The 15,487-nt window shown below is 38.6% G+C and overlaps 1 protein-coding gene across 5 annotated transcripts in view; it reads right to left on the bottom strand.

Annotated features, from left to right (window-relative positions):
• Positions 1 to 15,065, bottom strand: part of nemy (no extended memory) — a 142,841-nt gene extending 127,776 nt beyond the window's left edge. For 4 of the 5 annotated variants that reach the window (XM_067776190.1, XM_067776193.1, XM_067776192.1 and 1 more), the window contains exon 1: positions 13,395 to 15,065. The gene's annotated coding sequence lies outside the window, so the exon portion shown is untranslated. The remainder of the gene's footprint in view (positions 1 to 13,394) is intronic. The other variant, XM_067776197.1, reaches the window with a different exon arrangement.
• Positions 15,066 to 15,487: the final 422 nt, after the last annotated feature.

The following is a 15,487-nucleotide window of genomic DNA, read 5'->3' as shown; positions in this document are numbered from 1 at the left end:
TTGCAGCTAATTCTGCTCTTTTCTTCACTTTGTTAATTTCCATCGAATAGTAGCTACATGCGTCCGCGGATTACTTCAGGCACTGGCTGAAAAAGCTTGACTTCGCAGTTTTGGGGCACAGCACTTTGACAGCTACCTGTTATCCGAGTGTCTCTTAAAGTCCTAACGCAAAAATCCCTGAATACCATTCCGTCTTTGGCAGCGGTGACCTAAAATTTTGACTGTCTTTGACTTAGTAGCAAAAGATTCTCCCATAAAACTTCCTTTCCTGCTGGGGTTTATCCGTAATAAAGTTCACCCCCGCCCCCTTTAGACGAGTTATTCACCCCACTACCCCCATTGCGGCTATATGAATATTGAAGCTAACGGTCTAGGCAGAGACTGACACGCAGTAATCCGGCTTGCTAGAACTAGAAACTGGTAAAATGTGGGAGCGCCCACTATTCACTAGGATATATCCCATGTCACCAATCCCTATGACAGTCTGGTATGCGTCAACTCTGCTGACAAAACTATATTCACCAAAATCGTAATTGGTTTTGTATGAAGGACCCTGATGATTATAACCAGCGCCATTCATTGCACTGTTTCCAGGTTTTTGACAGATGCTGGGTATAGTGCATTCCCTTATACTAAGGACATTCTATAATAAAAAGGTACCGGCTTGGCCACCATTTAGAGTAGTATTTTGGAAGAGGGCCCGAACCACAATGGCCCATCGATGGCAGTACAAGCTACCAAGGCTTTCCTATCTCTATCATTTAACTTAAGCTGCAGGTTGCTGCGAAGTATAGTTGTGAGGTACTTAACTCTGTTCGATAGCTAGCGATACTCTGACTGTGAAGAGTGGTCTGTATACAGAAATATGAAACCCCCTTATTGGAACTAGATCAGTTTCATTGCGGCTTACAGCTAGTCCACATGACTTAGGCTACCTAGCCACGACACCAAGGTAACACTGCAAAATATTCCGCAATTTTTATACTCAGCTGAGCAGAGCTCACAGAGCATATTAATTTTGTTCGCATAACGGTACCCCGTAACGGCATAAACTAATCGAAATAGATATAGACATCTATATATCAAAATGAAAAAAGAAATTCATTTAACTTGAGTAAATTTTGAGGCATCTTAAGAAATTTCGTACGTACGTTCCTGGGTACTCATATCAGAGCGCTATTTAAAATGAATGAAATCGGACTATAACCACGCTCACTTTTTCGATATCGAAAATTATATAATATAATAAAGCGATGAAACTTGGTAGGTGGGTTGACCTTATGACGCAGAATAGAAAATTAGTAAAATCTTGGACGTGGCACCGCCAACTTTTAAAAGAAGGTAATTTAAAAGTTTTGCAAGCTGTAATTTGGCAGTCGTTGAAGATATCATGATGAAATTTGGCATGAACGTAACTCCTATTACTATATGTGTTCTTAATAAAAATTAGCAAAATCGGATGACGAACTTTTTAAAACAAAAAATTTTAAAAGTCAAATTTTACCAAAAAATTTAATCATTGCAGTATATAAGTAAATTATGTCAACATTCAACTCCAGTAATGATATGGAACAACAAAATACAAAAATAAAAGAAAATTTCAAAATGGGTGTGGCTCCGCCCTTTTTCATTTAATTCGTCTAGAATACTTTTAATGCCATAAGTCGAACAAAAATACAACAATCCTTATGAAATTTGGTAGGGGTGTCGCTTATATAACGGTAAATGTTTTTTGTGAAAATGGGCAAAATCGGTTGAAGCCACGCCCAGTTTTTGTACATAGTCGACCGTCTGTCCTTCCGCTCGGCCGTTAACATGATAAATTGAGCAAAAATCTATATATCTTTACTAAACTTAGTTCGCGTACTTATCTGAACTCACTTTATCTTGGTATTAAAAATGGGCGAAATCCGACTATGACCACGTCCATTTTTTCGATATCGAAATATTCGAAAAATTTAAAAAAAGCCATAACTCTATACCAAATATGAAAAAAGGGATGAAACATTGGAATTGGATTGGCTTATTGACGCGAAATATAACTTTGGAAAAAACTTTTTTAAAAAGGGTGTGACACATACCATATTCAGTAGAAGAAAATGAAAAAGTTCTGGGGACAAAATCCCTCGCTGCATATACCACTTTCTGTGGGCTCCTATTGTTGCCGTACGTCAATGGAGATCGGGGACAACTTCTTCAGTCGGATAAAGAATGAGGCGCATTATCTAACATATGACTGAAAATATTTTTTTTTTTTAGCATATGCGACAAAAAGCCTTAACAGCTATTTGTAGTTAGCCTGATTGTCCCTGCGGTTCCTGCATGCGTTCTTATATTTTATGTTGCACAATAATCTCTCAAGTTCATCTTCGCTGAAAGGCTTATATGTGACCCGGTCTATGAAAAGGTGGCTTATTACTCAAAAAAGAAATTGTGAGAAACAGCTGTTAAAGATAAACAATGCATTTCTTCAGGACGTTTGTGCTCTTCTTTGTTTTTTGAGTCATAAGCCACCTTTCCAAAGACCGGATCACATATATAGAACTTCATAGAATAAATACAGTTTAAAAAAACTAAAAAACACGCATATATGGTCCCGTTTAGTATCTACAATCCACATAGATATTTGATGTTGATAGCAACATAGCACAGAGGTTCGTGTCTCTGCTATTAAGCACATCTCGTTTTGTAGCGTGTTATTTAACCACTGCCACCAGTCTTCAATAATTGCCGCTAGATGGGTCTAACTCTCCTTTGCGCGCCTAGCCTAGGAAGTTACAAACAAGCATACATAAAAGTGAAGGTAATATAAGCGTGTTAAAAAGGTAAACTTCACAAAAAATTTGCGAAGAACTCTCGAGTCGTCTGATATTCCGTTCGGGTTCCCAGTTTTCTGGGAACAAAGCTTCGCAAAGCAGTTTTCCGAATGTGGATTTACTGATGTAGTTGTGGCGGCATCTAAAGCTTTCTTGAATTGAGTGTCGCAATTTCTCAATAATGCAATATCCCACTGGGCAATTGCGTGTAAATAGGACAATATCTACACTTTGGCTCTTACCGATGCATTAGCTAATATTTGTGCATAACTCGACTTGAGACTTGCTTTATTGCATTTTTAATTTAAACGCTGGCAAAGCGCACACAAGGACATGCCAAAGTTGATGTGGACACTTGATTGGCATACATTGTGTGCGATTACGATTATATTTATGCCAACTTTTTTGTTATTCAAGTGGTTTGTATACAAAATAGTTAGTTCACCATTTTTCACAAACTTATGCAATCAAAATTTGTTTACATGCAAACAACAAAATAAAGTAATTTAATCTTTTTGAAGTTTTATTAATATTAAGTATTTATGGAAGGTTAACCTGTGGAAAGCCACCGGAAATGACCATTACGCCAGAGTGCTCTCTTCTGTATACTTTTTGAATAAAAACACTGCAAAAGCATTATTGCCTAATTTGTTAACTTCAAACTCAGAATGATCCAACAAGAAGAAAGTTATTAAAAGCTGGTGCATGTCCGATCCAGAGGATCCCTTCTCCCACATCTGATCAGGTGGCACCGACAATGTGGTGGTTTTTATTTCAAAAACTGCGAAGCACACCAGTCATGCTAAAAATAATGTAAAAGAATATAGACCATGCACGAAATAGGGCAGGTAGATGCACCATTACTGCATTTTACCAACTGACCATGGTATTTTATAGCGCTCCCGAATGCGTTTTGTGCTTACACCAGAATTTCGACATCGAACGTAATGTAGAGTGTAGGGTCCTTAATATATTTAATTAACTTTGTATTTTAGTTACTTTGTAGTTTTAAAATGTTTTATCAATATTTTAATTTTCAATATTGATTTTTAAATTTTCAAAAATTTTCATTGACATTTAGGCGTATTCTTTATTGAATAAAAGTTTCTTTATATATATAAAATTAAAAGTGGTTTCAATCACCACATAGAGTAGCTCAAGATCCTATCCGAGGTCACGGTAGGAGATGAAACAAAATACTTATGAACTGCCAAAAGATGCCCGTAATGAGGAATAGCTATAAAAGTAGACCTACATATATGGTTTTGAAGTGCATGAACACCTGCAGCTACTATCGGATTTCGGAATAAGCAACAGCATCAACCTTAAAACTAGAGCTTATGATTTCTCGAACATATTCGAGAAGAGATTTCTCGCGAGATTTTCGAATCTCGAATTATTCGCAAGGCTCGCGAGATTCTCGAATCTCGAATTACTCGTAAGGCTCGTGAGATTCTCGAATCTCGAAATACTAGTAAGGCTCGCGAGCTTCTCGACATTCAAGTTAATCGATTCATTGCTGTTTTATATAGAGCTTACGTTTCCTTCTGGATCACAAGCCAAAATGTCCGCAAAACCACAAGTAAAAACCCCCGAAATGCATAGAATATTGCCAATGAAGCGACTGAATAAAAATTCGAGAACATCGCGAGCCTTACGAGTAATTCGAGAATCTCGCGAGAAGCCGTGTTCAAGTGTGATAACTTCTGCATAGACGTAAAAATTACAAATAGATTGCATCACCTGATTTTTTATTGACTATCGCTGTCTCATTCTATATCTCTTTCTATTACCCGCTGAAGATAGCCGGCGCTATGAGCCGCCATATTTGAACACCCTTTCAAAAGGCTTAAAAGCAGCCATATTGAACATCCTGTCAGGCATTTGACGAATAAGATGTCACACTTGTTTTATCCACAATGGCCGTGTTCTTGGATGTCTCGTTGAAAAATAAAGTATTGCGAAACAACATTAAATGTATGTATAATAAATATGTTTTGAGTTTAAAAATCATTGAAGCAATATAATCAACAAAAAAGTCACAAGTAAGAAGCAAGTAAGGAAGGCTAAGTTCGGGTGTAACCGAACATTACATACTCAGCTGAGAGCTTTGGAGACAAAATAAGGGAAAATCACCATGTAGGAAAATTAACCTAGGGTAACCCTGGAACGTGTTTGTATGACATGTGTATCAAATGAAAGGTGTTAATGATTATTTAAAACGTAGTGGGCCTTAGTTCTATAGGTGGACGCGTTTTCGAGATATCGCAATAAGGGTGGACCAGGGGTGACTCTAGAATGTGTTTGTACGATATGCGTATCAAATTAAAAGTATTAATGAGGGTTTTAAAAGGGAATAGGCCTTAGTTGTATATGTGCAGGCGTTTTCGAGATATCGACCAAAATGTGGACCAGGGTGACCCAGAACATCTTCTGTCGGGTACCGCTAATTTATTTATATATGTCATACCACGAACAGTATTCCTTCCAAGATTCCAAGGGCTTTTGATTTCGCCCTGCAGAACTTTTTCATTTTCTTCTACTTAATATGATAGGTGTCACACCCATTTTGCAAATTTTTTTTCTAAAGTTATATTTTGCGTCAAAAAACCAATCCAATCACCATGTTTAATCTCTTTTTTCATATTTGGTATAGAATTATGGCATTTTTTTTCATTTTTCGTAATTTTCGATATCGGAAAAGTGGGCGTGGTCATAGTCGGATTTCGGCCATATTTTATACCAAAATAAAGTGATTTCAGATAAGTACGTGAACTAAGTTTAGTAAAGATATATAGATTTTTGCTCAAGTTATCGTGTTAACGGCCGAGCGGAAGGATAGACGGTTGACTGTGTATAAAAACTGGGAGTGGCTTCAACCGATTTCGCCCATTTTCACAGGAAATAGTTATCGTCATAGAATCTGTGTCCCTACCAAATTTCACAAGGATTGGTAAATTTTTGTTCGACTTATGGCATTAAAAGTATTCTAGACGAATTAAATGAAAAAGGGCGGAGTTGCGCCCATTTTGAAATTTTCTTTTATCCTTGTATTTTGTTGCACCATATCATTACTGGAGTCGAATGTTGACATAATTTACTTTTATACTGTAAAGATATTAAATTTATTGTTAAAATATGACTTTAAAATATTTTTTTTTTTAAAGTGGGCGTGTTGTCATCCGATTTCGCTAATTTTTATTTAGCACATATATAGTAATAGGAGTAACGTGCCTACCAAATTTCATCATGATATCTTCAACGGCTGCCAAATTACAGCTTGCAAAACTTTTAAATTAACTTCTTTTAAAAGTGGGCGGTGCCACGCCCATTGTCGAAAATTTTTTTTAGTTTTCTATTTTGCGTCATAAGGTCAACGCACCTGCCAAGCTTCATCGCTTTATCCGTCTTTGGTAATGAATTATCGCACTTTCTCGGTTTTTCGAAATTTTCGATATCGAAAAAGTGGGCGTGCTTGTAGTCCGATTTCGTTTATTTTAAATAGCAATCTGAGATGATGGCCCAGGAACCTACATACCAAATTTCATCAAGATACCTCAAAATTTACTCAAGTTATCGTGTTAACGGACAGACGGACAGACGGACGGACGGACATGGCTAAATGAATATCTTTTTTCGCCCAGATCATTTTGATATATAGAAGTCTATATCTATCTCGATTAGTTTATGCCGTTACGGATTACCGTTGTGCGAACAAAGTTAATAGACTCTGTGAGCTCTGCTCAGCTGGGTATAAAAAAAAAAACAAGTGTATAAATACTGTCTATACAGCAATTAAGTAAGAATGTCGAAAGCTCGCGAGATTTACGAGGACTTCGAGCACCGAGAATCTCGCGAGAAGTCGAGTTCTCGATTTCTCGGGTCTCGAAAATCTCCCTTGTGTTCGAGAAGAAATCGACTGAAGTTGTTTAGGTTCTGAAGACGACACAAAACTATAACGATTTGCGAAGGGATGCCTTCAATGGGTAGTGGCTATAGGAGGAGACATATATGGTATTGCAGTTGTTGAACACCTGCAACTCCTATCAGATAGAGGATTCACCAACAATGCCAACCTTAAAACTGATGATGTCTAGGTACTGAAACGATAAATAGTGCGGACACATTGCTTATGAGAACGGGTTTCCATGTGAGGACGCAATACTACCTTGAGCTTTCTCTGCAACTTTAAGATACTTTTCTCTTCGCGGGGAGACTTGAGAGTTGCAGAGCATATAAAAAGGAAGTACGCCCACTCTACGAACAATAAACAGAGGTGCAGGAACAGGGTGTTCCTAAGAGAAATTACAGGTCGCGCAGTGCATCCGTTTCCACAATTCAGCTGACATCTTAAAATAAATAAATACGTGGCGTGATATACAACCAAGGAGATTTAAGCCTAGCTTCTCTGACAACTAACATGCGGTGTTAGTAGGTATCGGGAGAAGCGAAGGGTATGCCTGTACTTGACAGTCATGCAGCGCTTTATTTCCGTGTTACATACTGTTAGGTAGTTAGAGGCTATAACATAGTACTACAGTCAGCTGCGAGCCCAGCAATCATCACTTGTCTTAGTTTCTAGGCATAGAAACATTGCTGTCAACGCGAAAACGGTTGAGCCAGCAAACGCAGAAACGTCAGTTATCAAGTACTAGACGATTACCATATGGATTTTCCACCAGTTGTAAGATTTCAAAGCAAGCCCGCCTTCAACACAAATATGAAGATAATCTAGGCAAGAAATCTTCAGGGCTATCACCCCAATAGTAGGACACTGCCCATTGGGCTAACCAAAGGAAGAATGTGGATTACCTTGAATGAGGAATGCAGTCGAAGCTGTGACTTAGAAGGCACCAAAAGAAGGATAGTTTACTACTGCTTCGAGTGTCCTATTCTAGGTAAAAGCGCAAGTCTTCAGGCAGGTTTGTGTTTCCTGGCCTTAAGGAAGTGTAACAAAGCACTTTAAATGATACACACAGTTAAATAGGCCAAACTGATTTCCTTAAACAAACCTACAGTAAATAAACAACAAGGAACTAATTAAAGTAGTATCTTGGAGTACGATTTGACGACTTCAAGGAAATATGTCGAAGCGGTACCTGTGGAACCGAAAAACCAATATTTATGTGCAGTTGCAAACCCTGGGAGTGAAATCCTGTGACGTTGTGGTTGATGTGCGCAAATGCCAGTTTATAAAATGGCGACATGAGCATGGAGAGCAGCTCTGTCGAGTGGGAGGCTGATTGTAACTAAACTAAAACCTTGCCCGGATGAGGGGAAATAACAAAAGAGCTAAAAGTGCTAATCAAAGAAAAAGAAAAAGACAATTTCCCACTATACCAGTTTTGCAGGGATGAATGATCCGAAGAGCATTGGAGCACAATCAACGTTTCCGTTCCATTGGTGTCAGTCAATATGCAGAACTTAGTCCGCAATGTCGCTACTCCAGTCAAAGAATTACAATATCAATCGACAGTGAAGCTTCAGTCAAAGTACTTGTTACAAAGCGTTTAAATCTTAACTGATCTTGGGATGTGTGGAGAAGGCTGATCAAATTGATCACATGCCAAAGCACCAGCCCATACGTAACGCAATGAGCGGGCAGATGCGTAGTGTAACCAGAAGCAGGCGCCGGCTATAAGACTCATTGAACTGGAAGGAAATTTTAATAGATGCATGGCCGCCATACCCTAGGTCGACGAAAGCCATAGTGGGAGGATGCACTTTACAGCGGTAAGGGTGAAAAATACGCTATCAAGGAATACCATAACAATTTTAACAGGTTTCTATACAGCGAAATGCAGATTTAGGAACCACATGTACAGACTGCATAGTTTTTCAATGTCAATGGTTTTGAGAACGAGGCGAAGAGATTGGTAGCTTTGTTGAAAGTCTTGGTGAAGAAGTCATATGTATGTATGTACTAAGTATGCGCAAATATAAAAGTCTTAAAAATTTCCAAAACCCGCTGAACCGAGTAACGTCAACGTATGATATCGGCATTGAAGTACGAGGAATATATTTCACAACCCTGCGCGGCTTTCGTGGGAGAGCTTAAATTCTCTAATGCAAACTAAGAAGACAAAGTAAGCATAATCCATTTGGTGGGTGGTTGGTGGCGTAGGCACTGGCAGTTCTATGCCTTGAAGACGTTAGAAAAATGTGGCATGCAAAAAGTTGTGGAATTTGTCACATCAGCAGAATAAAATAAGATGCAGTACGACAAGAAAGTGGTAAAAGAATATCCGCAAGATAATTTGTTATTTATGGGGTATTCCATCCCATTTCGACCAATTTTGAACCCGACCCCTTTAGAATTGGCTGAAAGTTTTTCTTCTTTTCTAGCTTACGAAAGACGTTTTTCAGAATTTTTTCAAATATTTTCATCCAACTCAAAAAAAGTTATGAATTTAAAAAAAAAAACGGTGTTTTTTTCAAAATGCTATAACTTTTTCAAAAACTGACCGTTTGGGATCTTTTTTTTTTTTTTAATTTGTTTTTAAATGTACTTTTCGGAAAAAAAACAAAAAAATGTTTAAAGTTTTTTTTTTCAATTGAATCAAAAAAAAAAGTTATCGGCCCACTCCGGGATTAGTGGGGATGATTGCAGAATTGATTGAAGTTTTTTATGAGAAAAAAAGGCGAAATTCGAAAAATCTCGAAAAACTGAAAAATTACAAAAAAAAAACTTTAAAAATTCGTGTATTTTTTCCAAAAAGTACATTTAAAAAAAATTTAAAAAAAAAGATCCCAAACGGTCAATTTTTGAAAAAGTTATAGCATTTTGAAAACAAAAATGGTGTTGTTTTAAAAATTCATAACTTTTTTTGAGTTGGATGAAAAAATTTGAAAAAATTCTGAAAAACGTCTTTCGTAAGCTAGAAAAAGAAGAAAAACTTTCAGCCAATTCTAAAGGGGTCGGGTTCAAAATTGGTCGAAATGGGATGGAATACCCCTTATGCGTGTTTAGGACAAACAACAAATGAACACTGATGATGGAGGAAGCGACACAATAAAAGTGCAATCGGTAGGATAAACTTAATTTCGTTGAATTAAGTACTTAAGGCGATCTAAAATTGTCACCCTGGAAAACGGCGGTATTGAAAATTGGCAATCTTGCTATGAAAAGTAAAGCGAAGGGCAATTTTCAATAAGAAAGTTGGTCAACATGAAATTAATTAGTAAGCTCTTGAAAATAATGTTCTGCTAAAATTCTTAAATCGTGCGAAATACTCGGGACTAACGGCAATTAATTCATGAAGAATATTTTTTTAACTTATTTGAGATAATTAAATTTTAATTATCAAGTTAATTATTCATTCTCAAATCTCATTCGCTGAACTAAGTCAGTGAACTAAAAGAGCTTCGGGTGGACTGCGAGATGCATGCGATTGCCGAGTTATTGCTCATGCAGATGACGTGGAAGTCCTGACGAAAACTGTATTCCTAAACCCGCTGCTCGCTCTTTTCAGAATTATCTGAACAGGAGGAATCGCTGGCAAAATTCAATTGCATTGGCTGAAAACTACCCCCCCCCCCCCGCCACCCTTGGGGGGTACCGATTGAATTTGTGATAGAGTTAAACATTTCGGAAATATTCTGAACAATAAGCTGTGCAGGACATTGCTATAAAGACAACTGTTGCCTGGGACTGATGTGTAGGGGCTATCGGCCAGAGCTGGGCACTCTTACCAAGGTTTAAACGCTGCGTTTATGAGATGGTAAGTTAAGTTAGGTTGAGGCTTCCTCACATAGACTAAATGAGTCCACAGCGCTAACAGGATTTTGCTTTGTGACCCAACTGAACAACCTTATCATAACCCAGGATATTTTTCTATGTATTCTTTGTCTGGAGAAGCGCACTTCAAACGGAGACCTCTGTTAAAGTACTCATATCTACACAACGCACTGTGGTGGCTGATATCAGTGACGGTCTTAGAAAAACAACCAACTTGGTAGTGAGTGCCATACTGAATATATTTCCTGTGGGTATTCCTGAAAAGGAGGGTGCGCCCCTAACTTTCAGGTTAAGTGGGTTTCGAGCTTTCAGATTTTGGATAATCTGGCATTCTTACCGATTTAGACTTTATGCCAGGTAAGCGATTATCAACAGCTTCATTTGATCTTGGGAGGAATGGATTGGCAAACACATTTGACCCAGTGAACTAATGAACTGATTGACTGAAGCGCCGAAATCGGAAGAGAAACTCGGCGGAAGAGGTTGTTCTCAAGAGCTCGATGGAAACTAAAAGGTCAATCACTGTAGTCTCTTCCATGCAAAAGGTGCCGCAATTTAGGACGCACTGAATGGGATGCTAACTAGTGACAGCAAAGTGGCAGTTACGGCTATTAACTTAAAAATGATGCAATCAAGGGTGGGCTCAGAATACCTGACATGCTTTCATTTGGTCTCTGTACATAGCTATATACCGTCATGTATATCTCTTGGTCGGTATGGGTACCTGTTAGCCGGAAACAACTGAAAGTTTCCTACCCCACCTGTAGTGTGCTCAATGGTGGTAATTTCAATTGCACAATTTTGAAGTCATTAAAGTCAAACGGCACGGAGAGTCCTTGCGTGGAAGGTTCTTCGCCATCGAATATCTCTGAGGGCCGTCTCCTACCGGTGCAGGTCTGGGAGTATTTATGGTAAGCGGTTTATGTTTTATCATATTGGCTGCTTCCGTAACTCCTCCAGCAAAAAATGTGTTTATTGTGCTGCCAGAATTTATTTGGCGACCGAACGGAACGGCCCCCGGGTCAGAAACGATATCATTAAACCTGGTTGCTTGTGCAGGGAGAGCGCCATGCTTCTGGCGAGCTGGCCGATCGTTACCCTGATATGGGTAACGGGGCATCGAAACATACAGGGTAACGAGGTGGCGGATGAGCTGGCACGGCGTGGAGCGGCTCTTGATGTCTCTGGAGCGAAGGAGGTCCTTACAACCCTGGGACTCATCAAGGGTCGCATCTCCCAGCACTGATTGAGCGAGGCAAGCAATAGGTGGAATCGGTTGCGGTCCTGTACAGTTTCCAAGAGCATGTGGCCATTATATAACGAAAAACGATCTATAGCTAACCTCAAGATGAACAGAAGGGATATATCCAGAGTAGTTGCGGCGCTCATAGGGCATTGGACAATTAGGGTACATGCGGCATGGATGGGACTGGAACACAATACCTCCTGTCGCAGCTGCAAGCGTACGGAGGCGCAGGATATGGTTGAGCATCTGCTGTGCGAATGCCCTGCACATTGTTGAAGCAGAATAAAGTTTCTTGGAAAGCCCTTTTTCGAAAGCCTCCCAGACTTCACAAATGTTGGGCCATGAGAGCTTCTCAAATTTATAAACTCCACGGGATGGATGTAGGGAGACGGGTTTGTCTGAGACGCCTGAAAATGTTTATTAGTCTTCTTACAACACCCTTTCATTGGTTAACTCACGAGTTGTGGTATCAAAACGGCGCATGACCGCTAATTGGAGGCAATTGGGACCCGCCACTCCAACCAACCAACCAACAGGACGACCCAATTAGGTACAAGGTTTTTTTCATATAAATTAACAACGTCCTCCTGGCAAATAGTAAAAGTTGTCTAGGACCTAATTTAATACATAGCTGCCTGGAGAACTAGGAACTCTGATGCTCCTGGTTGTTCGATTCTTGACCTGGCGGGCTCAGGGCATGAACACAGAACGTGCTTAACCATTTCTCCGTGCAGCAAGCACTTCTTACATCTGCTGTTACTGACGGGATCTAATTTCTAAGCATGTGACGCCAGACGGTAATGTCCCGTTAGTACGCCATCATGAGCCGAAGTCGTCTCTCTTTAGAGCAGGGTCAATCACTTGCAATTTTTGGTGACCCATGCTTTAGAGTATGAGGAAATTTGTGCGTCTTGGATAGGTTTTGCACATTACTTTAAAAATATTGCAGCTCCGTGCTTCTATTGACGTCTTTTCTGCTAGATGTATTATATTCTAGTCCTGTCTTTCTTTTTATTTCTACCGAGCGGATTGGGATGCCTACAGTAGATTGAGCAAATAATACATCCTCCTGTGCCCTATCATTGCGCTTTTTGCGTTATCTTATCTTAGCCTTTTTGCATGGGAACTTGGTATAGATGTACGGTCCGGCCTGAGCGAAATGTCTGTAGGTAGGTGAATAAATCTATCCAAATATTTTGCTGGATGTCACGAAAATTAACAAAGATCATTTGACCCTACTTAAACTGCTTTGCTTTTTATTCATTTCAATTATGGAATGGGAAAAGACACCCCACTTCCGTTTCCGTACATAAATAAAATTATTAAAACTAAAATTTTATAATCAACAACAATGCGAAAGCATACACATATATATTTCTACAAAAATATGTACATACATACGTATATATAATTCTATTAATTGTATGAATAAATATGCAACGGCACGCCACAAAATAAATATTGACACATACACACACAAGCGCAAACTCACACATACACACATTTCGTATAAGTTACAACATCACAATAATAATAAAAGTTGTTGACATAAAGGGAAGTTTCAGATTCATGTTGTTGTAAAAGTTACACTTACATGAAAATGCACGGCTCCTCGCTTATGTCGTTGCTGCAAGCCTGCGAAGTTAAAATGCTGTGACGAGCGATATGATGTGACGATAGCTGCTTTTGACTAGTTGGCACTGATAGATGGATGGATGGATGGATAGGAAATGCAAATAGCCGCTGTGCCTAAAGTGAGTGACTGGTTAAATAGCGGCTGGATGGAAACAAATGGATGAACGATTGGATGATTGGACGAATGAGCGAGTGATTGAGTGACTAGCTGACTGAATGTCTGACTGCTGCTTGTAGTTGTTGTATGTAGTAGGAAAAAGTCGGCTTCTATTAGTATGCCGTTGACACACGAATCTTGTTGTTGTTGCTATTTATAGATGGTTTTGCCACGGTTGTTACTTTCTGTTCTGCTTGCCGCTTTGCAATTTTGTACGCTTGATATTGATTTTATGCGTTTGTTGGCATTATTCCCGCCAACTTTAAATATTTATGATTTGTTTTGATATATTAATCCACACATATACACAAACAACGATTGAGCTGAAGAAGTATGCGAATACAAACACGCATAAACAAATTCGTTACAGCAACCAGAGTGAGGTACCAATACTTTGATATAGAGCGCAAGTGTATGAATCCCTTTTTCGGAGTAATTAGGAGCGTTAGTGTAGCAGATTTTTGGGCGTTGGAGCGCTTTTTCTATTCGGAGTACTTATTTGTTTGTTAACACTTGACATTTTTTTAAATTTTATACCAAGTTTTTTTTACGCTTTTTTCAATACTTTTTTAATTAACTTTTTTGGTTTTACTTAATTAGTAATATGTATTATTTTTGTTTAATATGTACAACAAAACTTTTGTTCTCCTTCACATATTTAGTTTTAACTTTTTCAGAATTTCACTATGTAACTTTTTGGTGTGTAAATTTTGTATGCCACGCCCACACACGCACTTAATAATCAAATAGCATCAAAGTAAGTACAAAGTGAGTATACCGGAAACGGACACGTCGTCGCCGCTACCAACTATCGTTTCCAACCAAACAGGCACGACTGCTCTACTAAACTCTTTCAGTATGTTTATGTGCTATATGTGTGAGTGCACTTGTGTACATATGTATATAAGCTCCCTACGAACACTTTACTTCCGAAGTTTATTTTGTTGCTCGTAACTTCTATTACACTTCTACTGCTAGTAGTGCTGTTACTCCCACCCTTTGCTGGAATAGTGGCATTCGGAAGCTGCGTGTATACATGCACCGCCACAATTTGGCATCAATTGAAGCAACGAACGAAGTGGCGTCAGACGAAGGGATGACCTATCCCAAGCGTATCTTTAGTGCAATGTTCGCTTGCTAAAATTGTTTTTGTTTTTTCTTCACTTTTATGTGTGTCGTAATTAACTTTTAACTACACTTAAAGGGTTAAATGAACCGCAATACCGCTCTTAGTTGCTATTACACAGTAAATATACACCGTAAGTCAAGCCTTCAATCTCAATAAATGGTAATATGTGGAATGCAAAGGAATTTTAATTTAATTCCGTAATTTTTGTAATTTGACCAGCGTTTTGTTGCACACGCACACACAAATAGTTATAACGGTATATCTAACATAAATTTATTTAAAAATCCGTAGCTCTACACTTGTTTTTTTTTTTCATCCGTCACAACGTAGCGCACACCCCAATTGTTTTCCTGCGACTGAAATTGTCAATTCGTTTAATTCATGCACATTAACTGTGCTTTCAATTGATTGTAATATTTGCATGTGTTTGTGTACCGTTACATGTTTAGTGACGCTGGAAATTAGTGAAAGCACGACTAACAGTATTTGTTTAATGTTAACAGTCATGTTTGACGAGCAGCTCGTAACATTCGGCAGTTGAATATCTCTGTAGGGTAACATTTTCTCAAATAAGGCGGTTGCGTATACGCTGTGCTCGCGCTGTAAAATCGATGTTATTATACCCAGCTGTACTTGTACACGGGGTATTATAACTTTGATTGGATAAAGGTTGGTTGTACAGGTATAAAGGAATCGAGATAGATATATACTTCCATATATTAAAATCATCAGTATCGAAAAAAAATTTTATTGAGCCATGTCCGTC

Source organism: Eurosta solidaginis, chromosome 3, assembly GCF_040869045.1.
Source record: "Eurosta solidaginis isolate ZX-2024a chromosome 3, ASM4086904v1, whole genome shotgun sequence".
In the NCBI taxonomy this organism is placed as follows: domain Eukaryota; kingdom Metazoa; phylum Arthropoda; class Insecta; order Diptera; family Tephritidae; genus Eurosta; species Eurosta solidaginis.
This window is presented reverse-complemented; position numbering and strand designations above follow the sequence as displayed.